At 36.5% G+C, this 26,228-nt stretch overlaps 1 protein-coding gene across 1 annotated transcript in view; it reads left to right on the plus strand.

Moving 5' to 3' along the window:
• Positions 1 to 26,228, plus strand: part of LOC124167076 (gonadotropin-releasing hormone II receptor-like) — a 244,156-nt gene that overhangs the window by 45,297 nt on the left and 172,631 nt on the right. The window lies entirely within an intron of this gene.

Here is a 26,228-nt window from a genome sequence, read left to right on the forward strand (position 1 = left end):
ACACTACCTGCTTTATCAAGGAACACAAGTGAGATTGTTGGGAAGAGTAATTAAAAAGCGAAAAATGGAAATAAATATGATTTGTTTATTAAATTTGAAAATACATGAACTTGTCTTCTAAAGAAAATTAACGTAAACTAAATTTTAAAATAAAACTCCTTTCAAGTAAAAATAAACTTATGTTAAACCCTTCTAAAGAAGAACCCCTTATGCTAAACCATTCTTTAGTCCAATTATATAATGAATTTTACACAAAAAAGCAAATTATAGAAGATTAGACCATAAATTACGGCTGACTACAAAAATCTTTAACGCAGTAACATGTTTCTAGGTACATCATGGGCTTGGGTTCCTTGGCTCCTTTTGATGTCGGCTGACTTTACTGTTTAATATAACGTCTAAAATACCAAATAAATAGCTAATACTAATCACCATTATATGTCGATTTCACGTATTCTACGATAGCCACTGTTGGAGTGATCAATATTTGGCAAATGAATTCGATATGTAATCAAAATATTTTACTTTTCACCGTCAAAAACTTCGAAGTAGCGTCTTCTTTGTAAACATGATCCAAATGAACTCAAATTTACCTATGCTACATTTTAGTGTTTCTTTCACGTAATAGTTACTTTAAAGCCCCTAGATTGCAGCACTTGCTGATAGTTTCAAGTGTTCCTGGATACTTTATGCCCTAAGTACACCACCCTCCCGTAAATATGATTTTAAAAGGAAAATTTAACCGAATTTTTGTCTCACTGCGATGCTCAATTGTCGTTTGGCACAACTCTCTTATCTTAGATTCTTTACCTTTCTCCATAGCCGATTGGACGTATCCAGCGTCTGCTTCGACTCAGTTTCACTAACCAGTCAGTGTATTTTTTTGTGCTGTAATGCGTCGTTGGAAAATTTTCTTTGCATAAGCATCTGTTATTTTCTATTTTTTTATTTCACTGAATATTAATAAATTGATGACTTTCTTTATCTATTGACACACACGATCCTTAAAAGCCACATGAATTATCGGAAGGTTCGATGTAGGTACTCTAGTGGCACGTAACAAAATGGAATATCGAAAAACGTGCAAATACGAGTTAAACAGTTTATCATATATCAACTTGAGAATACTAAACATGCCAAATCGATTGAGGCATTTAACATTCTTGAATGCATAGGTATTGAAGCTTTAAAATATTTTGCTTTAACTTCAAAATTCCGCTAAAAATAACCGCTAATGAATAACCGCTCTGCTTTAACATTTTTGTTTCCTCTTTATTTATATCTTCTATAGCACCTCTATAAGGCCTCCAAGGTGTATGTAGGCAACGATGTAAATCCTTGGCGCTAAATTTATCAGAAAAATCTATTTTTTCGATGATTATAATGTTGGATAAAATAATTGCGCAATTCGGGGCAGTCACTGGGGAGGTGTGACAAACGATGTGAGAAATAAAAGTTTATTATGTACATTTTGGATGAGCAAGAGTGCCAACACGGAGCAGATATAGTTTATACATTATACATACATAAAGTTTACAGTTTAAAATAAGCCTTGATGTAGTGATGGTTCCACGGCTCCGGTGGCAGTACGCCTATGAGACAGTCATAGGGGAGAGTGGCCTGAATCGCACTGCTTCCCAAATCGCACCGCCATCCTAGAAGCCAATGCATTAAATATGTATGCAATCTAATGGCTGCATTTGGAACTTTCTGCATCACCAAGCATACCACACTTCAATTGTGGCCACCAGTATAGTGACAAGTCAGCTGCGTGGGTATTAAGAAAAGAAGTGTCTCTTCTACTATTTCTTTCGTCTTTTTACAAGAATAATGAAAAAAATAAGTTGTATTAACATATTTTTAGCTAAATATCGTATTTTTTAGAAGTCTATTGTGTTCATTTTGTGCTATTAACAGCGTGGTATGATCACGTGTTCAGGTAGTGAAAATGATTTCATATAAAATGGCGGTCGCTCCCAAATCGCACCACGTCTCTCTACACTTGTGCGATGCAAGAAGTTTTAAAAAAGCTGCCATGCAAAGGATATTCCAATGCAGAAATTTCTGCAAAACACTTGTAAATTTTGTTTCAATTATTGCAGATTTTTTATCAAGCAAAAAAAACTACATCTATTTTTAATGTCAAAGATGTGACTTATTTAACTTTTTTTGTTCCTTATGATGCGGGTATTTTAATGCACATGTTTGCTATGATAAGGGATCTAAAAAAATAGCCTTAAATAACTTGCCTCTCTGCCTCCCATTGTCGTTGAAACATCATTTCCTCATTTTGGCCTACAGTGGTGCAATTTTGGAACCCGGGTGCCTAAATCGCACCACATTAAAAAAATATATTGCATCACTTGATTTTGAGTTAGTTTTTTTCCAAAATTGGTGCGATTTAGACAACCTTCCCCTGTATCAGACATTAAGAGGATTTCAAGGTCAGTAGATTTGACCTACTCACTGGGTCTAACATTCACCATTGGGAAAGAAATCAAAATGTCTTTGCCTCCACACTGACCAACTCTCGCAAACTCGCTCAGCAATATCATGTAATGAAGTGGCATCTGCATTCTGTCCGCCAGCGCCGTTGATATGCGATGTGGAAGCCTGTGGATGGTGTAGTGTACGAGAAAATGATATAAGTATCTGCGGCGTAAATGTTTGCGTAACTTGTTTTGAAGAAACGAAATGCGCAGTTGAAAGCTTCTCTCCTCAATGGATAAATGTGGGAAACTATTGGATTTGCAATGAGGTTAATAAATCATTATAATGCGTTTTTTTTATTTTTGCTGTATTACTTTCTTTTCTCTTCCCATTGTCAAAAATGCTAGTAAAATTTTATAAAGCTATAAATGTATGATAAACTTATCTATGTACTATAAAACACACTTCCAACCACTGACTGACTTGTACAAATTCTTGGGGTGAACGAGACTACATAGGGCAAAGGGTCGTAGAATCGACCCCCTCTAACGTCGTCTGAAACCCTTAGTAACATTTTTGTTGCGCTAAATTTTCTATCTATTACATTGTTGCCAAATGCTTCTATGCCTTTACTTCTTGGGGGAATTTTGATGATCAAAATGTTGATGTTAATGAGGAATTTTTACATCGCGCGAAAGCTTATTAATGGCACTAAAGTCATTATAGTAGCCATTACCCCAAACCGTGTAACATTCTGTAAGCCAGGAAGCCAAGAACTGTTTTGCATTCCTAGGATTAAATTTAAGTAATTTATTAAGTTGATGGTTTGAGGCGAGACATTTTTGTTGCGCTAAATTTTCTATCTATTACATTGCTGCCAAATGCTTCTATGCCTTGATTTCTTGAGGGAATTTTAGAGATCAAAATGTTGATGTTAATGAGGAATTTGAAAATCGCGGGAAAGCTTGTTAATGGCTAACTAACTAAAGCTGCTACAATGACTAACTAAAGTCATTGTAGCAGCCATTACCCCAAACCTTGTGACATTCTGTAAGCCTGGAAGCCAAGAACTGTTTGGTATTCCTAGGATTAAATTTAAGTATTTTATAAAATTGATGGTTGGAAGCGCGAATTGGTGAAATTGCTTCATTTTAAGTAAAAAACTTTGTAAATTTCACATGTGATTTTATTTACGAGCAGTTCAAATACCTGACGATGTCGCAAAGCGACGAAACATGTCGTGAGTAAACTCTCAAGTGAAATTCACGAAGTTTTTTACTCAAAATTAAAAAATAAGTCTGTTATGTATCACCGAAAAAAAGAGATCTTTGAGAAACAAACGGTAGGCAAAATTTGTAAGGACTGACGGAGTGAAGTGAGTTAGATATTTACAATTCAGATTGAATACCTATTATAGGTTTAGGTACAAACTATTGGATTCTAAAGAGGCTACAGTCTTATGCACTCATTTCTTTTCCGATTTCTTCGAAGCATCACTTATGCCGGTAAAATTTTTAAAGCCATTACTTTATGTATACCAAACATGATTCTGGCTAATTACCGATTCCAAGCTACGGTACTTCAGTTTTAAACCGATTAGTTTACATATGTATTCAGATTATAATCCAAACTTTAGCCATTCTTAGACTTGAGCCGTGTTTTGATTTTGCTGTTTTCATACATTTTGTCACACAATACTATTTTTTACTGCGATCCGTCGTTAAAGTACTATTCGAAGAGCGTATCTAGGAATTACCACGAAAGTGATATTTTCTTCGGTCTCGAGGAAACCGTCTTATCTCGTCAGCTTACCGTCGAGATTTCTCAGATTGACACATCACGTTATTGGAGCGATTCCCGATTTACCAACCAGCCCCTTGGCCGTCGTAATTTCCTTTCCACTACCCTCTTGCTTCCAACGAGGGAATTATCTTCCCTCAACCGTGATTTAATGTCACATTTCTATGTTTATCTCCCCCATACAACCCAATATTTTATGAGAATGGAGTTGTAATATTCTCTCCTCGCGAAGAACCCTGCCTAAGGGTCAGGAAACAATAGGGAGCGTAGGAAATAGACATTGCTGGACATTATCGTCATCGTCATTTCCTTTCCGACCTTAATCCATGTTTGTAGCCTCTGACAGTCAATATTAATAACTTGGTCCATTAAATACTCTACCCTTATAACACATAACACACATAACTACATGTTGTTACTCATTGGTATCGTGGAAATGAACGCCGGAAAAGTATTCAAATTACATTTCTGTTGCAATTCAAACATTATTTGACATGTTCCCATTTTACTCTTTAATAGTTTAATTTAATTTACATCGTAAATTGCTGAGGAGAGGATTTTATCCATTTATAATATACTGATAATTTGATTTATGCCATACAGCGGTAGAAAACATATGAAAATTTCGTCCAATGCATCTTAATTTTATTCCTTCTAATCGTGGGGCATGAAAAAGCAAAACATGCATGCAGTTGTAAAAAAATTTACACGATAACGAAACGGCGTCACAGTTGAGGCTTACAAGTAAGCAAAAACCTTGATGCTCCAAGTTAAATAAATTGTAGCCCGAAGTGAAATTTATGGAATTAATCACACTGTGCTCCTAGTGCTCTGTGTTTTCCAAAGGTAAATATTTATTTCCCCTTAAATTGGTGATTGCTTGAAAAAATGGATGAAATTTAATAACAAGGCAAATTCTTCACCAATCACCGGGATTCTGACCCTCGTGGCGTATTTATTTGATAAAATATTTTCATTTTTAACAGTATTCAATGCGGAATATAAGTGGCTGCATTGATTTTAGTGTTAGTAAGCATATAATTCATTCGAATTGAGCCCTCGAATATCTGTACGAAAACTAATGTATTCGTCACCACCACCACAACGTATAAATCATAGTTTCCAAGCAATATGTATTTTATTATATAGTCTAATATCCGTATACGGTGTATAGGGATATCAATGAGACACTGTGTTACATCGTAAAATTGTTTGTATTTTCAGTTAAATTACTTACAATAGCAATGTAGTGTGATAATACAGCGCTCACTTGTGGCAAGTTCTTTTCTTTTAGCCTTGAGCCAAGCAGTCCAGCCTTTTCTTTCGTTAATCCTAGATCTCCAAGTAATTCGTTAAGCTCGAACTGAGTGAACAATTTAGGCTATACATTTTCTGTAATGCATTGAAATCCCTCATCGTGTTCATCTAACTCCGACTGTACATCAGAAAATACTTCTGTTTCAATAGAATCTGTCCTTTGGTGGTTCAGGGACCCGCAAATCTACACCGCGCCCTACTGGTCGGATGGCGGATGGAAGGTTTGGGTAGCTTATTACCTTCTTTTTCTTAGAGTTATGACCAGTTATATCAACACTGCAAAATGAAATCATTGGAATGATTTTTTGGTTCCCTCCATATCATAGGAACAACCAATTTGAAGTGTGTTTTTCTCTCTTTTTTTGACCATTTTCTAAGGTCCTCAACACATACATAACATAACTTATGCGGCGCCCAAGTTTTATCCTGATCTCAAAGTTTACCTCCAATGTATGCTACATAAATTTTTTTCATAAAGTCTGTAATGTTTCTTTGGCGTTTTTAATAATAAACTGACCGCAAATATAACAAAAACTGTCAGCAGAGTTTTTACAACCGCGATTACACATTGCACTGAGCAGATGTACTGGAAATGTGAAAGTCAGGTTAGGCTGAAAGTAAACAAAACATCAGCTGTTCAGCATGCGTTTTAGCAGTGCTACCAACATCATCTTCATTCATTAAAACTACTTTTTCAGTTTTATTTTAACTATAAAAAAGCTGTTCAATTATATAAATATTGGTTGAATTCATATAAAAACTATAAAGTATGAATAAATGGTGGGTGATACAACTTTTTAAGCATCATATTTGGATTCAGCAACCTAAAAAACATAAGAAAAAGTATTTTCATTAAAAAAGTTTTTCCATTGTTGGCCTGTGTTATAAATGTTTTTGCGTGGGGAATCAAATTAAAATAAGTTGATACTTAGGCCACGTTTCTAGCGTGATATTTTTTAAGCCAAATCACACGGTTAGGAATCCATAGTTACTACTATAAACGGAATGAAACGAAGTGTTATTTGATTTGATGCACTCTGGAAATCTTGCATCATCGTTAGCTTTCTTGCTGATACATTTGACCTCGAAATGGTCGGGGTAATAATGTAGCATTTGCTTCCATATGGTCCTAATATCCGCTGTTTAGCCTTAGTGCCATGGAAATGATAGTTGTTTTCAGCAGCACTTCTATTTTCATTCTCGGACATGACATAATCCTGTACTAGAATATTAGTATGCTAAAGAGCTGGCCGAAGTTAATTTATTGTTTGATATTTTATGATACGGTTAAGAGCACTCTAAGCTTTGTAATGGAAATCCTGTACTCACTGGAAATCTCCAGATAAAGTTTGCTTCTACATCCCTATGAATCCAGTTGGTCCATGAGCCGTATCTCTACTGGCACGTCATAGGCACCATCGGTTTTCTTTCCGACTCAAGGGTTCCATGACTTATTACTGCCAATTTTACCCTCCAAATGGGGAGGACAAGTTCTTGGAGAGATGTGCTTAATCTTCGGGATTTTAGTCCCCCGCAACATTCTCTTTTATCCCAGAAAATCGTTCACTTCGATTGCTTCTTCGATGGATGAATGTGGGTCGGAAAGATATAACTCTCAATTATCGTCTTTCCATTCACGCGTAAGAACTTAAAGGTGGCCTCCCTATCCGGCTGAATTCGAGATAAAAAGTTTTTAGTATTTTTTGCCTCGGAATTTATGATGAAGATATGACTTCGCAGAGCGCTTTCACTTATTATAATGTGATGGCGTGGATAGAAGCCATTGCCTTTCTAGTTACTTGGGTACACGGCAGAAAACTTGTCATCGGGGTGCATTCAGTGCCATCCCTGAGACGTTACAAAGCTAAGTATGGCGATTTTTTTCAATTCGATCACTCTCTTTTGTTGCTGTTTTGTTAATATATAGGGTTATTCTAAATCATGGGCTAATTAAAATATTTTGTATTAATTGTAACAGATTATTAATTTAATTAAATTAACACGTTGCATACGTATGACGAGAACTCTCGTCATTTTTCCCCGAGCGTTTCAGACGGATGACGAAGATTCTCGTCTCGTCACGCGTCAACTTAAACAATTTTAAAGAATACTATAGGTAATGAACGATTTTAATTTCTCCCGGTGAACATTATTAAAATAAGATATTGCAATATTTCCACTGAGTTTTATTATTACACAACGCGTTTCGTCGTTACAAAAAACACTATCAAGTGTGTAATAATGCTGTTTGTAACGACTAAACGCGTTGTGTAATAGTAAAACTCAGTGGAATTAATGCAATGTCTTATTTTAATAATATCGAGAACTTCTACCATAACGTGCCCAACATCATACAAGATATCCTGGTGAATACTATTGATGATTTCTTCTTGGGCTCTCAGCCAGTGAAATTGGACTTTCAAAGAGTAACACGGCCTTGAAGATGGAAGACAAGTCGTCTCTCGAAACGTCGGCTAATGCAACAGAATTAACCTGGCTGAGAACCCGAGATGACCTCAAAGGTATTTGATATAAGGTTTTCAGTTTTTGTTCGTTACTTATTATGAATGAAAGGATCGTAGCGTTTGATTAGTTTAAATTATTTTTGACTATAGTTCTTTAACCAAACAAAAGGCAGCTCGATTAAACTGGCACACATTTTCAATCTCAACACCTCTATTCTGGTACGTCGTTCGTCTACATTTCAATACCCCGGTACGCAACGTGTTAAATCGATGTCCCAATTTATGAAAAAACTTTGAAACTTCCTCTTTTAATTGGTATTAAGCTTGTTCATTTTGGATTTTTACTTCAATTATTAAGTTTTCTGGGTCCATTATTTAGAATAATCCTCTATAAACATTTAATATTTTCAACCGTTACTTTTCGGTGCTCTGAGGTTCCGCAATCATTTGCTAAAAGTTTTCATGAGCCTTGCACCTCGATCCCGTCGCCCATGCTAGTGAACATATATTCGCATAGAAATCCACCCTTTGGCAGAATTTGGTATTAAAATATTTAAATGGCAGCATCGACGAAACTTACATTTCTCGGTTGGTATCCAGTCAATTTTAGATGAGTTTTTTGTCTCAAGAAAATTGTGTTTTTTGTACGTCACATGACAAGGGAACCGGGAGAAAACTTGTCATTAGGGTGCATTTAGTGCCACTCCTGGGGCGTTATGTTGCTAGGTATGGCGTTTTATTTCCAATCTCTCTTGATAATAGTTTTTTTTAACTAACTCACTCAGTGATTCAACCCGAAGGTTGGTGTGGTTAGGGGGATCGGGTTGGTGTGGTGGCTAGAGTGTTGGCTTCCCACCCGGCGGGCTCGGGTTCAAATCCCTGCAGTGGCAGAGAATTTTCAGAGACTGCCCGATCCCTGCTTGAATGTTGTGTGGAGGACATTTCAAGCGCAACACTCCGTCCGTCGGATGGGACGCTAAGCTGTGGTCCCCTTGGCGCCTTTCGTTTAGAGCAGGCTTACGCCGACGCCGGGTTTCTCTCCACCCTTCCTTCCACACCCTTCCCTCATGGTGCAAATGACCTCAGCTGTCAGTCGCCTCCTCCAAATACCATACCTTGGTGTGGTTAGGTGGGGGTAGAGCTCACCTGGGACTAGGCCACAGGCGTGTATACTTCAAAAATTTTGAGTAGGGGGGCCAGTACCTTTCCCTAGGCCACCTCGCACTTCGAATATTTTGATTCGGGGTGTTCGAAGCCTTTGAGCGGGCTTTGAACCCGGGACCTTTGGATCAGCAACGAAATGCTCTACTCACTAGACTAGCAGGCTAATTAATTTACTGACCATTTAATTTTTTCACTAGTAATTTTTTGGTGCTTACTAGTAATTTTTTGGTAATACTTTGGTGCTTAGTAAAGTTTTACAATCATTTGTCAACATTTTGCATTAGCCAAGTAGGTGCACCCTTTTCTTCCTCTATCGTGGCGCCAATGTTAGTGGACTTTTATTCGCGTAGAAGTTCGCTCTTGCAGAATTTGGTATCAAAATTATTGAAATGGCAGCATCAACGAAACATTCATGGCTCGATTGACATCCAGTCATTTTTAGATGAGTTTTTTGCCCCCAGAAAATTAATGGTGTTTTTTTGCATGTCGCCAGATGTGAAGGCAATGTTTTGCGGGAATGCAACACATCTGTTGTTGGATTAAGAATTTATGTTCCATATTTCCCCTGTTATTCATCATAGCGCACGAGGAAATTTGGCGATGGATAGGTCCAATAAAGCTTTTTTATGAATATTTTTTTAGCGTTTTCTCCACCGAAAGCATCGTTTTCATTTTCCCAACAGTTTCCCAAAATGTGTACGCAGCAGTACCCGTGAATGGAGATAGATGTTTTTCATGGGGGTCGGTAGAGAAGAAACATTTGAATACATTTAGAAACTTTCCCAAAAATGAAATTTTCTTTGATTGGGGATAGGCCAGAGACTGCATAAATAGAAACGGCTGGATTACTGTGTATTCCTGGTATCCGTAGTGCGTCAGTTCTTTTAACGAAACGAAATATCTCAAAATGAATTTTGTGAATTTTTGTCTCTGGAATTATTTGATACGGCCGCATTCTATTTGGCATAATTTTTATTTGGAACCAAGCTTTCGACAATCCTGTGGTAATTAGCTTTTTCCACAGATAGATTTAAAAATTTGAATTTGTTACTTATATAATTATTTGAATTTCATAAAATGTACATCAACGATATTTTTCAATTGCAAGCCTTAAAATTTTAAAACGAGCCATTAGATGATCAGTATCTTGTAGACCGGTGAATGAATAACAAAAAATAATGGTTTTGATTTTGCACTTAGCATGTAAAAATTAGCGGAATCAATTCAAAATCGGTCAACTGAAGGTTACATTTTGCCATTTTTCTGGGAAAATATGGAAGGAATCACCGATGCACTGAACTCTTCACTGAAAATTGCGCCTGAACACGACAGGTATTAAGACACCCAGGTCGTGAATAAAAATTTTCAAGTAATACTAACCATTATTTATTTCTTTATGCGTAATTATTTTTGAGGAGGTATTACCCTGGGGTATTTTTCTCGATGCTGAGAAATGCCAGCCCAAAGTAAAGTGTCGGACTTGAGTCGTTGACGCTTACCAGACGCTAAGAGCTACTTTATTTTTTTATCCCCGGGCGCGGTGTTGCATTGGATGATCACCCTCTTTCTTGAAACATTCCATTGTACGCGTCGGCCTGTTAAAGGAATTCTTTCTCCATCGTAATGCGATCTACATTTCTATTTATTTGCATGGGGCCTAAGATATTTAATTTTCTGCCCACTAAAATTAAAAGAAATCCTTAAATAAAATGTTAAGATTTGCAAAAGACTTGCTTTTCTCTCAAGAAATAACTGAGTATTTATTTTAATGTTATTTCTTTTAAAAACTTAGGTAATATATACGGCATTATTTTTTTGCGAACATTTTTGTTTTTTGATGATGGCTATATTCTGGTCTTACGTCCTTGGAGACCACCGAAATTTCATTCTCTTTGTTATCTTTCTTACTCAGCCGTAACATTTAAATGTAGGAGTAAATAAAATCATTATTAATCATTATTTCTCGCTTTTCTCCGTACAACACAAAATAAAACTATTAGTAAACGTTATTCTAAACAGGCATCAGCTTAATGGTTAACTATTCTCAATGATACGTAATTGAGTAAACTAAGTGTTAAGTCATGGGGAAAAGTACCTTATTTGAAACACAAGCTGTGCAGCGTTTTATTTCCATTTTTCTTTTAAACGAAAATGTCGTGAAAGAGATGACTAATAAAAAGGCTCTAATCTAAAAATTTTGTTCCATTTTTTACCTTCATGTTCCCGAAATATTTAAATATAATTTTCTCGCATATAATAGAAGTACAATATAAATATAGACAATATAAAAGTAAATTAAAAGCTGACACTTTTTTACGTTATTTAGCATGACATGGAATTTACAACGATTAATTTAATATCTGGAAACGAGTTAATTACATTCTCTTACCTTGGTCATAAAAATAATAGCTTCACATTAGTACTAAGGTTAACTTAGTTGACTTCCTAAATAAGCAAAAACCTAAAGCTCCTTCCCGAGGAAATTTACTTATGATATATGCTGAGTCGTTTTTAGTACCTTTTTACACACTTCTTTTTTGATGAAATGCCAATTTTGAGTGAAAAAATGCGGCGTTGATTTTAAATTCATTAATATTCATTTCTAGATCAGTGCCTGTCAAATAGTAAAAAACGCAATTTTATTACATATAAGATGCTACATACTGAAATAACGTTGAAAATTGGAACAATCTATCACGTTTCTTGGAACAGTTAACTATAATTTCGAAAGATTGCAATTTTTGCATTAATATTTTCAGTGATGATTTATGTGGTCACAGTATCTCGTAATTAAATAAAATATTATTGTTATTAAAATATTTAGTTACAAATCGACCACGAAGTCGGGTGGTATCATAAATTTAGGAAGTACATTAAGACACAATATCGTAGTCTTGCATTGAATGTAATGCAGAGGTAATAGATTATAACGAGATTTCTGAGCGTGCACCCGAGTTTTCAAAATCATATGCATGTAAATATTCGGTTTCACCAGTTGATCAACAACATTTTGTCTCTCTACGTTATCCATAAGTTAGTCTTCACTCAAGATTTTATCGTCTGTTAAAATGCGTTTTTTAGTCTCATCCCCGTTAATTGCTTCCGAATATCTCAATGGGCTATTCAATTTTGCGAAACTATGTGAAATTATTCATTTGATGAAATTAAACCAAGGATAAATCCTTTGAGGCTGGTGGATAATATCTAAATCTACATCTACATAATACCCCGCAAGCCGCCTAAAAGGCGTGTGGCAGGGGGTGTTAGGCCGTTTACAGCTAAAAAAAAAAGAAGTGCTCTAACGAAGTTGGGACTAGCGTTTACTAAAGTCCTTTATGGTTCGGGGGAAAAACGAATTCCCATATCTATCCGTTCGGCAAAACATCACTCTTAATTTATCGCTTCTATCGGACCTGGAAATATAGTGTGACTCTAATATTATGTTCTCTGTGTCGCTCTTAAAGATATCCATTCTCAATTGTTCAAGCAATCTAAGCCTAGCTCGCAGCCTCCGAGTCTCCAGCGACTCCGAGCCTAATTCGCTTAACATTAGGGTAACACTGTCTGTACGCCCGTAGCAGTTTTTGACGTAACGTGCAGCTCCTTTATTTGAGCATCCTCTTAGGCTAATTGCTAAAATACAACAATAAAACAATACTAATGAAGCGGACAATTATTTGGATAATAAAGTACTTATAATCAGAAAACCTTTTATCATTCGTGAAAGGTTTAAAATGGATTCATATATTTTATTTATTTTTTACTATTATAAACTGAATTTTTAACTCTTTAATAGGTATAAACAGAACATTGTATATAATATATATTTTTATTAATTAAATTGCTTAATACCAGGGTGTAATTTTGTCATGTTTTTTTTAAGTAGTTACCAAAATCATCGGAGGGAAAATGTAAGTTTCTTACGATTTTATTTACGTTTTTAGGTGTAAACTTTTTATGTTTAGCCATTAGGATGGTGATATTAAGGACCAAAACGTTGGTAGTAAACGTTGACGAATGATTGTAATATGAAGTGCTTAGGTATGTACCCGTAATTTATTCTTAAAGGTAGTCATTGAAAAAACCATCTATATTTGACTTTGCAGTATGCATCGCAGGCCTAATTTCCAATATTAATTAAATATTATGACAGTGATATAAGGTTAAAATATATATGAGTATTAGGGAATCATATCCTCTAAGTTATTGAATTACATCCCTTTCTGGTAATTTATATCTTTTCTTATCTTTATTCCAGCATACGTTCAGTTACTTATTTCCTACTGAATCTCAGCCATGATGAAATTTCGGCCATTGGGGTGTCATCACTCATAACTCCTATCTTCTTTGAAGGGACTCCTCGGCTCTTCTGTCTTTTATCACTTCCGCAAACTTTCCCACCCTTCTTCAGACTTCCTCCTTGGCGTTTAATCACTTACTCAGGAGCCAGAGACACCCCATCTGTCTTGGCTTGCCGATGCTTCGGTTTTAACGTCATCGGATTCGGAGAGTCCATTTCGCTCCCTGGTCATTAAAGTGGTCAGAGGTTGATCCAATCGAGGTGACAGTTACGGATATACGTATGGATCGACATTTCTACGGCTAATTTTTGAAATGACGATGACTAATACCTTCGAAGATATATTTGGGAGGCATCAACCTACTACCCAGTTTAATAATATGTAGGCACCCTCTTATACCATTATACTTATGATCACATGAATTATTATAGTTACTGGATAAATCTCACCATAATAAACAGATAAGGTTTTTTTAAAATCAAATTGGGAAGAAAATTAAATGGTGTACGAAATAAATGTGCGTGAATAGTTTATTAATCAATACTCTTAATTCGCTCAGAAAAATTAAGCTAAATGTTTAAGCGTTGGCGAAATTTCTATACATTTTTGCTGCTTTTTATACTTTGCCACTTTTTCTGGCTTTAGATTCTCGTTTTTTTAGGTATCCATACTTTATTGCCTGCATGTCAAATTATCCTCTATCATTCTAGAGAATGGCCAATGCTAGCGGCCGGAAAAAAACTAGGCAATACCCCCAATTATTTTTAAAGAGCTACGGAGATGCTTATGATGATGAATATTGTTCTATCGTTTTCAATAATATGTAGGTGTAGATACTCCCCTGTTCCATTTTACTTATGGGGGAAGGTAGATGAAAACTTGAAATGTTGGCACATAAGGAAACCTATATACTTTGCCATTACGGCACCAACACCCGAAGAGGACAGACGCGGATGATACCACGCTAGCAAGACGGGAGTCAAACTCCAGGGAAAACGTCCTAGTGGAAGATTTTCAGTGAGGAAACTCACGTCCACGCACACGTTGAGCTATCGGAGTGTTTTCTTTCGGGCACCGAGGCGAGGTTTTTTTTCCTCTTCTTAGATTCATAGTTGGACTCACCCTTTATTGCCCACGAAGACGAAACTCCGCAGCCGAGTGGGTTAATTTCATTTGCGGTAGGTGCGGAGAAGTTCTGGGAGCGTTCGAATGTGAAATAGTAATACTTTTTTCATGTTGAAAAAGATGTATTCTAAACATCAACATAATAAATTCATTTGGCTCAAGATAAAGTTAGTATTAAATTATTTTAAACGAATAAATTCAATGAAATTGTGACTCTATCGATGTTGAAACATTTATAAGTAAAAACATTCATTCACGTAGATGAAATACCCTAAGATATAGAAATTATTGTATCTTCCTGTACTTGCAGCTTATTGCTATCGAATATCCGTTGAGTGAAATTCTTACTCATAGCAACTACAATTCTAACCAAATAACCAGATACACTCGTACTTGCAATCATTTTAATATCCTATGCAAAATAATTGAAATTTAATGGATAATAATAACTTTTAAATTTCTAGTACGTGATCGCGAAAAAATCTGGGAAGTTACGCACCTAAGTAAAGTAAGTTTAAAGCACCAACGATTTCCTTCCTGTGGGTGTGCGAACCGCAATTAACTCTAAGGACCAGGTGGAAATAAATTGGTTTATTAGTGATGTGGTAACTCTAGCCGCGCAAGTAAAATGGGACAGGTGAATGTCTATATATTTTTGGCAACGATAGCAAGTGAAATAGAGACAAGGACATCAATTTTTGCCACCAGAATCACGAGATGTAGGTGACGAATCGAAAGTAATAGACTGTGAGTAACTGAATTTCTCAAACTCGACCACAATCGGCAGCAAAAGAAAATTGGCAGACGAGCCCATTATAATTAATTACTTCATGTATACGAGGGTTGTCAATGCTGCCCTGCAGGAGTTCGCTGACCGCAATTTTGGAATGGCTGCGCAAAGATAACTTTTTGCTCATCTACCATCCATCATAAGGCATTCTGCCAACCTTTCACCGCGCGCTTCTTCTTGCTACAGTCAGGTACCAGTTTTTATCGAGACTCCATGACCTTACAGTTCATACAGCACATGCTTTGTCCTTTCCAAATTCCCCGTCCCTTTCTACGCGTCCATCCCTTTATGATGATACATCTATCTCGAGTTTTGAAAAAAATATGTTTGCTTACTTTTTCCTTCTTTAAGTCTGGTATATTTTCTAAAAATAGAATTTGAAATTTAGATACTTATTCAGCCCTTTAGAGGTGGATGATTGTCACTAGCTCAGTTTTTCTACTCCAAGTTTGAGAGGGTGATGGTAGAGCTTTCCTCAGACTAAGCCATAGGTGTGTATTTACACGTTCTTATGGAAGCCAGATCCTTTCCCTTGCTTCACTTTTCGAAGATTTTTACTTGAAGCTCAATCTGTATTGGGATGTCCTAACACATTTATAGGGATTTTATCCCGGAATCTTTCAGCATGAAGGCTGGTGCTTAAAAAGATAGGCCATCACACTCGCCGTCGATTTTCAATGTGTGGAGATCTGTAGATTGAAACCAGACGATGAATATCGTTTTCAGTAAAAATGTTCATGAAATGCTTCATATAAAGGATCATGAAAAATGTTGCACCTTACCATATAACATTACTTGTAATAGGGTGGTTTCCTATTATTTTTTATTGCCTAAATCGAAAGATTATTACTCCTGGAGTACGTATTTTACGCTTTTAGATTTTTAAATGACGATATCTATTTTTCGCGATTAAATGAAAAGTGAAAATTTTCAAGCGCGCGAAAACGCGACGGCTAAGTATGAATGATGGGAAAACTCGGTGTGACGTCATTCTGGTTCCCGCTGCCGCAAGTGAGGTGACCTTAGGGCGAGGCTCTGAGCGCTGATACGACGCAGGATGCTAGCAGGTAGCAGAGTACCCTGCTAGCTGGTAGCGCTTGGCTTAAATAAGGATTATTAATACCCTATCAAACGATGAAAACTTCCCGACCTTAGCCAGTTTTAATAGGTGATTATTAAGGTATGTTTCCCTGATCTCTGTGCCTCATGCATGCATTGGTAATCTCAGACGATGTAAAACTTCTATCTATTCGTATTCGAAACTAGGTCCCTGTGACGTCACGTGGAGTGGCATCGCATGGGCGCATCAATCTGGCCTTTTAAATGAGGATAAAATTGACCATTACCATTCGTCTAAACTGGTATTTCTAAAACCAAATAATTAGTATATTATGAATACACTAATAGTGGGTAACGAATCGCAATCAATGCCTTTCGTTTTCTTTGATGAAGGAAACTACCCTATTATCAACGGCTGTTTTGCGTGCCTTCTGCGCCTTTGACGTTTCAATGAATTACACACGGTAGATGAAGAATGAGCTTATCTGCTGTTTTAGAACCTTTTCCATTTTCTCTAGCGTCTTTAATTTGTTCTTGCTGAGTTTTTATAACACGTGATAACGGATGCAAATGAAAAGGAGTATGTGATAAGGTGAAGTTTATATTTTTGCGAATTAAATGGAAACTGCTCTCAGGATTGTTGAATATTGATGGTGACCAGGTGTTTGTGCGATTTTTGCAAAAGGTTCGAATTAGAGACAATTTTGGGCGACAAGAGTTCGATTATCCAACTTCCTCTGAAACTGCGACTGAAACTGTTTTCTCTTTCATTCGTTACAAACTCCAGTGATGGGAATAGAAGGGACCCACCGGGAAATTGGAAGTGAAAGCGAAGGCCGCGTTGAGCGCAGTTGTCACAGGCGCATTAGCTATGTTAATGGTTTCCCTCATAACGGCTCCACGGCCGCGACTCGTAAATGCCGCGGATAGGTGTTCGATAACAGATGGGCGAAGCAGTCAGATGCAGCGACAAGCGCGTTCGTGAGCGCGCAAAAAAATACGCTGGAAATTTGACACAGACGGTTGCTGATGCTACGCTGAGGAAGGAAATTCCGATTAATATCATTAGTTGTATTATTTTTTTTCCTTATCTTGACCTCGTTTAATTCATGTTAAAATATTTCTTGGAGTATAGGTAAACGTAGTATTAAACATTTATTTAAACGTAAAAATTTATGTAAAATTTTTGTATATCTTTGTTATCTTTGTATTTTATATTGTTCTTATGTTTTTTCTTTCATAGCCCTGATGATGCTTTAAAACAAACAGAAACGTTGGCTATAACTTTTTTGCATAACATACGTTGACCTACACTCCAAGAAATATTTTAACATTAGTCGTATTTATTTAACGAAATATCCTCGGAATTGTCTGCGGCGTACCTTTATGGAGTCACCAGGAATGGTTTGTCGTTCAATATCTTTTGTTGCACGTTTATTTAAGGAAAATAGCCAACGGCGTACGTTTAAGACCTTGAGTGCGGCATGACTTGATATCGCGTCATGGTGCGCTATCCCCTGGTGTTCATGACGTGATATCACGTCGCGTCATGCGTACCTCGAGGGTTCCGGCCCTCTGTAAGAGGTCGGTTCAGTTCTATCATGACCTTTTAGGTTAGAAGTTGCTCAGTCAGCAGGGATGTAGTAGCTCAATCGTGAAGACCGTTTCAATCAACCTTTGCTGGGAGGATCGGTGAAATTTTTTCTTTTATCTTAAGGTAGGCCAATTTCCATTAATTTTTCCCCCTGCATTGTATGCTATTATTTTAATTTATTTCTATTAATGCGTGAGTATGACAAATTTTATTTGAGTTTCATTTTAAAAATCATATATATTTACTCTCTGAAACTTAATTAGGTGTGTTTATTAATTTTATGTGTCGTTTTTATAATGTTTAACGAGAATATAAATATTTTTTTCCATCCTTCCTTTTTTTCTTCATGCGAGCCTAGTATTTTTCGAACCTTTATTGTCTGATGTTAGTAAGTTTTATTCAATTAATACATGAAGTAATGTGATTAGTTAACCCTTTAATGTAAAAGGTTGGCCACCTACAAGTGCAAACAAAGTGCGGAAATTCTATAGAGTAATATTATTTGCCATGAATGGGAGTCGAAACAGGATTTTCCGAATTCGTGCCAGGTGTTCTATTACTTGAACTACCGAGCCATTCTCTTTCTCAGTGGATTTATTGCTGGATTTAGAAGGCAACATGATTTATGCTGCTAGACATATAATCGTGCGCACGCAAAAAATTCACTGAATTATTTGACGGAGAAGGTTGCTTATCACTACGATATAGAAGGCAATGATTCTCAATATCGTTTGTTTAATGTTACTCAAGGAAATTCAACCGCAGCGTAACTTTATTGATTCAACTGCAATTGCACACAAAGTGAAGAAGTCCTATAGAGGAATAATCATCCGCCTTGAACGGGATTCGAAACTCGTATTTTCCGAATTTTTACCCTATGTTCTACGACTTGAAATAATAATTCATCTTCTTCTTCACTGCATTTCTTGTTGGCTTAAGAAGACGAGATAATTTATGTTGTCCGGCAAAAAATCGTATGTACGTAAAAAAATACGCTGAGATGTTAGACGCCGAGCGTTACTGATCACTACGATTCGGAAGAATATCTTATGTTGCACATTATTCAATAAAATAGCCTACGGCGTACCTTTATTAAGTCTCTCGTAAATGCGCAAAAAGTGTGGGAATCCTACAGGGGAATTATAATTCGCCTTGACTGGGATTCGAACCTGGATACACCGAAATCGTCCACTCAACAGCCTTGTCATTTCTGTCGCCATATCGACCCGATTGCCTTCATATTAAAAAAAGGATAAACCTGACAGTGGTCGGCTCTATAGACCCTGAAAATTTCAAGGTGGTACCTTAAGTTTTAAACCAGTGAAACTACACGAAAAAAAATACCACATACAAGAGCAAATACCACATGTAAGGGGGGAAATCCGTTCTATTAACCCTTTCTAACTGCTTCTTAAGAGAAATCAAATTTCAAGACTTCTCATTTTGAAAATGTGAACATTTTTCTACCTAATCATAATTATTGTGTCAGCTACATATTTCGCTATTAAACTTTGCAGAAAAAAATGTCACTAAGTTAAAATCATTCCTAAATAGAGCTGAAAATGTATGCATTTTTGTTGTTACGTAGATACAATGGATTAAACGATCAATCATGAGTATGTTGTTTAATTGCCTTGAGCAAAGCTTTAGATTCTGGAGAGCATTTATTTATGGGAATATTGATCCAAAGCGAAACATTTTCATGCTTAAAAAAAAAAAGATTTCATCTAGCTTCTGCCTTTCAACTCAAGAGTGATAATTTCACAAGATCGGATGACTGATTATTAAAAATTAATTGCACAGTAGTTCGAAAGTTTCAATTTGTTTTTTTTTCTCTGTTCGTGGCGTGAATTTTTCAGCTCTCCCCTGCTTGTTTTCGTTTCGAGTGTGGAGTTGTCAGAATGCCCCTCGCGTTGCCAATATCCCCTCACGAGAGGCCTCGAAAGCCCTCAGGCCTTTTAATTTCCCCTCGTCTCCTCTTCAAACGATTTCCTTTCTCTCAACGTTACACCGAGTGATGGGAAAAATCTTTCTTTTAATTGACTGACTCAATCATCGGTGATGCGTCAGAATGATCCGGATCTTTATGGTCGTTCACGTTCACAAACATGAGACATTTTAGGATTAAATGAAATTCGGCGGAAAACGGCATAAGGGGGTGCAAAATTTATTTGTGTTTAATAAAGAACGACGTGTTTTACTGCAAATTACTGAAGGAGAGGCATAAAGTAAGGCATTAAATGAGGCACAAACAGTGGGAATTCATAAGGAATTTTTCCTTTTTTAAAAAAGTTAAAAAAAGGAAAACTTCCCTGGTGTAAAAAGATGTATGATGAATTAGTTGTTGTTTCTTTCATCGGTCTCTTCTGGAAATTAAAGAAATCTTACAAAGTCCCGTAAATCTTAGCTGTGCCTGTTATTTTTGAATACAAAATAATACAAAAAGACGAGAACTAAATCTTTTGCTGAATGGAACATCAGAAAGTCATATCTATTCGGTATCGATAACTTTAAATGGTTTCACATTGTTGAAAATTTAAGCGTAACAATTGTTTACATGCAGGAATATGAACATTCAACTCTACATGTATTTCCCTCTTAAAACAACTAGAAATTGAAATCTGCGCAGAAATAGTGGAATTATTGAAGTTATAATATGTATCAGAAGTAAGAAATTATGAAATCTACTCCTTAGTCTACAAAAAATAAGGATTATTTAAAAAATCATGAATTATTTCTAATTGTCACAATTCCTTTTCTTTGTTCAAAAATCTAAAATCGAAATTTTTGATGACGTTAATCTACTCCTCCATTCATTTATTGCATTCCATGCTTTGGAGAATGTTACTTCACGTGGCAGGAATCCAAAATGTTTGCAGGACCAACTGCGAAAAATGAGGGTATTCTACCTTTCTTTCAAGCTACAGCAGTGGAAAGAATTCGTTCAACGTGAAAGTTAACGTTAAGCTTTAAACTTATCCATTCCACTGTTTCAATAGCACTTGGTTTGTACTCCGCTTTCAGCTAAAAATACAATTGGAAAGTTGATAAGTAGTAGAACATGATTTTTTATTCATGACTAATAAGTTTATAAAATAGAAAATAATGCTTTTGCGTACCTGAAAGACATAATCATCAAACGGTTATTCTTCTTCCGTCTAACTTCCACTATGGAAATTATTAGTGGAAGAAGTAAAATATATTAGAATCAGGGAAGATCGAGCATGAGTAAAACGAGTTATATTAAAATTCTCTCATCAATTGTACCTCTAATTTTCTAATCAGTGCATCCTAATTGCACAATCGTAGATTAACTTCGGGCCCATTTAAAAATAATGGACTCGCTGACTGTGTATTTATTTCATAGTCCAGAGATATCACATAATATAGTTTGTGAACATTTTTTTAGCCTATTTACTAATAATTTCCGAACCTTCCATATATTACCGCCTTCGTTCAGTCTTTTCTTTAATTTCAATAACATTTGCAATGGAAATAATTTATAAAATACTTGAAATCGAGGTGGCGATTTGTACCGTGAACATTATATGCTAAGAAGACGTTTAAAATATATATATTCCTGGTATCAAAAAAGAGGGAACCGTTTGAAATAATGCTGTTTATGCGATAGAATATTTTTGATACCGTAGAGTAGGTGTTTTTCATCAAAGATTCTTTGTCGATTCTCTATACGTTTGGCATTCTTCATCATCTCTTGCACGTATGAATACATTTGGAAACTCTCTGGATACTTATACACCATCTTCTCTATATTTTTCTTTACTTGTCTATATATGTTTCCGATGGATTTACATTCCGCGTTGGCACCAACGCCGATAAGTGTCCGTCCGTATTTCAAAATGCTGGAGTTTTCTCTAGAATCCCACAGATTTCTGTTTTTTGATCCTTTTTTTAAACGCCTCGTATATTTTCACACGGATGGGAAGGTTGATAGATCGTTATTAATAATGGAGAGGCCTACGAAATGGCAGTGCATTGTGGGCCGAACTTCGGCGTTATCCTGGCCATTCATTTATTCTTATTACGGTCCTTTCACCTCCGTTTATATCTTCCGTCGTTGCTTGGCGACCGCGTTTCCCCAGACCCTTGGCGTCTGTTGTGCAGTAAACAGGAATCCGCGTTGGAGAGCCAGGAGTTACATCTACCCTTCCTGAGGTCTCTGACCCTGCAATGGCGGAGGTTTGCTTAGCGCTCACCTTATATTCTCCTTTACCTTCCTTCCAAGTTTTTTTTCACTCTACCTTAGAGGAAAACTTGTAAGGGAGAAAACTTGTAAGAGAAAACTTTTCTTTCCTGTCAAACACTACCCCTGGTTATTTTTCTCGGATTTCTGACTTTGTGGGAATTCAAAGGATTTGGATATCATTTGGCACATTCAGGAGATAATTTCAATGCTTGAAGTCCTAATTTAAAAAAATTATATCTGTCTTATATCATTATTTCTCTAGAACCTGGAAATTGAGATCATTATCGGAAACGATCTTTTCCGTGTCTTAAATACAGACGTCTGTTATCAGTTGCCATAAATTCTGTGCATAAGCGTAGTTTTAAAGTCACTTTAACTTTTAATCCTCCTCGATAGGTCGTATTTTGTTACAATATCCTGATGAATTTTATTTTTTAAAACCTGAAGCTATCATTTTGGAATTTCCAAGGTATAGCTATAGAGTTGACTCTTGTCAATATTTGCATGCATTACAAATGTCGTCATTTTTTCTGAGTAAGGTTTGACTTAGAAAGTTCATACATAGAACAAAAGAGGTTTCTGATAAAAAATGCTGTGTGCAACCTGGAATTTCAGGATAATATTGGCAATTTCAAAACAAGGAATTCGTGTGATGTTTTCTCTAAGTAAAACTACTTGAGAGCAATGCTTCGAGGGTTTGAGCATCCGAGTACATGCATCTTTCATTGTGATGAAGAGCATATTATTTTTGGTCCCACACTATATTAAATACAGCCGTCACGTTATCGTAAGAAATTTGGTGATTTATGTGGATTCCATTGCTGGATATTTGCCTGCGCGGAATGTTGCATAAAGTGTGGATCGCTTCCTAGTTGCCACCGCGACCCGATCTTGTCACTTGGTCGCATTCCTCTTCGTTGATTGTATTCGAGGAGACGAGGAATCCCTATGCATGTATTTTACTACGCCTCAAGAGGCAAGACACACACAAGACACTGTGTCCATACATACCCATCTCCCTTGTGAATGGTTTTCCTTCTCCCTCACGAGCCAGGCGCATTGTTTCCCACAAGGTCGTGTAGCTTTCATCGTTCCACCCCTGACCATATCTTCCTTTCACTCCCTATGCGTCAAAGGACCTGGCACCCCTCGTGAACGCCATAATATGGATCGCCCCTGAATGCCTTGCCGTCAACGACAGACGCAAGGGAATTCTCGGGATCAGTTAGCCTCGTCTCGGTGAGTTGACCCCTGGGCAGCGTGCCGAGTGTAGTGCCGGGAGGACATAATATTTGAATACTCAGGCAGGTAATCAGATATTCGTATCTCAAGCCTTGTTTACAAGCTGCACTAACCCATGACAATGCGTGGTTGGACAAATAAATGCTCATATAAATGCACGCAATTAGATCAAGGGAAATTTCTTGGAGATATATTCGCGCACATATGCATCCACATAATACCCTGCGAGCCACCTCTAGGGTGTTTGGCGGGGGGTGATCAATCACCAGCATGCTGCATGCAATTGGACTCCCACATGCACACCACACTGCCCAAAAAACGTCACGTATTCTAACAAATTATACTACCATATGCTGTTAGAAATAAAAATAAAATTAAGAAACATGCATTATGTTATACATAGGTTAGTAGGCTACACCACAAGTCATGCAATCTATTAATGAGTTCTATCGCTACCGTTATAATCTCTTATTGATCGCGGAAAAAAGGACATTCTGAACCTGTTTGTTCTACAATATATCTCTCTAATTTTATTTATATGATCTGATCTTCCGTAGTTTGTTGGCGTCCGTAAGATATGGTTAACTTCGTTAGTAAAGACACTGCTCTTGAATTTATCTAAAAGGTTTAGTCGACTTTTAATCTTATAATAATAATCTCACATGCGCTATTATGGGCGATTACACGGTGTAATTTTAGTGGTGAATAGGTTCACGCATCCATACGTGCAGGAAAATGCATCGTGTGAACACGCCTTTATGCAATGTTAAAATATAAATTTTAACACTTCTATTTCAGTGCTAAACTTACAATTTCGCAGTTATACAGTGGCATGAGTGTGAATTGAAAAGGTTGGAAAATAACGTTATATTCCCTATTAACAAGACATAACCGGGTAGTCTATACATCTTCGCAGAGAAGATTGAAATTTTTATTTTAAGGTTTTATGAAACCATCAATTAATTGAAAGTTACCAACGAAGTAAAGATTGTAAAGAACACACAATACTGTTCAGGAAATAATAGAATGAAGTCTTGGAGTTAATTTATATCGATAATCATGGATTTGACATGCCTTGCTCTACTTATAGATTTTTCATCATATGTCTTTCGCTGATAAACATAGCCTAGAATATTCCCTAGAAGATAATGAAATTATCGCTTCTTTAATGCACGTACAAAAAATACCAGAGTTATTACCGCCCCTGGTATCTAGGTATTATGTCATTACTTTTTTAATAGAGTTTTTATAGTAAGGGATCGTTCTTTGTGAATGGCCCTGGTATCGAATACCCTCCGAACCCAATGGCGATATCCGTGAATTTTACGTCGTTCGAATCAGCCATTGATGAATTTTAGTGTCATATTGCCGTCGGTATCGTGACAGCATGTCATGTAACGTTCTGTCGATGGGTGCATATGTGATTATCTGACCACCCCACGGAATTGCCGCAACAATGCCCGAGATCTAACTTAACGATGTGTTAATGAGACCGTTGTCTTTAACGACGGGGTTGGAATAATTAGAATTGCGCCGGCCGCAGCGGAGATGGAATGAATTGGACATTTTTAAAGGAAACAAAAAGGTTGAATGCCTAATTCAACCATTGATGTTCTGTGATTGCTCATTATTTTATGATTTTTCGAATCATACGAATTAATGAGTAATCATTGTATCAAAGTACGTTTTGCACACTGGTTTAGTGGTGAAAGGCGTAAAACGAAACTGTTAGATATCGATACCAAAAGTTTCGTTTGAAGTATTGTGTATAATAAATATTAATTATGGCATGAGTACCATGAAAACTTTGTGGCTGAGTCGTTAGGTCGGGCATTTTTAAAATCTTGCAAACATATTTTAATGACCAATGTGTCAATGCTTCTTCCTCAGGAATCGGTCCAGCTAGGAAAACGTCTAGAATATATATAAATCTAAGCTCAACAGTCGTAATTGTCGCTGGAATATTTTGGACGGATTCTCCACGTTTCGAGTGAGAGGTATTAGAATGGCTTAATTTTCGAAACAAAAGCTCTACTTTTATTGCGAAAATTACAGGCGTTCTTTTTGACAATTCTTAACAGGTTGTCGATATGCACCAGCAGTTCCTTGATTCCAGGGGTCTTTCATGTGTTCAGGCAAGAATGATTTGTGAGTAATCATTGCATCTGTGAGTTTTGGACTCTACGTGGACTTTTCACACTCTTTTTACACTCGCTTTCTTAACTTGCTTTCTCTGTTGAATTTCGGAATCTTGCCGTTGATTTGTAAGTCATCTCCGATTTCAAACTGAATTTTAATGCGCAGTGGCATTATTTTAAGTAATATTGTGAAAGATATTTTATATATTTTACGTTCGTTAAATCTAATAAATGCTACCGCGTTAGTTATAAGATAATATGCGTCGACGGAATGTTCAATTTAAGAAAGTTAATTGAAGTTCTGGAGTTGGATTTATCATCTAGTAAGAGCAGCACAATTGATTTGGCATAAAAAATTACACATATTCCGCATATTTTTCCCTTTTATGATTTACTAATAAGAATATGCGGTAGATGCTATGTTTTCCACGTTTCCTTTCTATTGGTACTATAGGAAATACCGAAACTCCATTACCAAACTACGGCGAAAGTGGTACCGATATATATTCGTTGCAATACTTTTGAATTCGACTGTAGCCTTAAGCTGAATAATCCAATGTTTTCGGCAGTTATAGTGCAATAAAAAGCCATGTTTG

Source organism: Ischnura elegans, chromosome 10, assembly GCF_921293095.1.
Source record: "Ischnura elegans chromosome 10, ioIscEleg1.1, whole genome shotgun sequence".
Taxonomy (NCBI): Eukaryota; Metazoa; Arthropoda; class Insecta; order Odonata; family Coenagrionidae; genus Ischnura; species Ischnura elegans.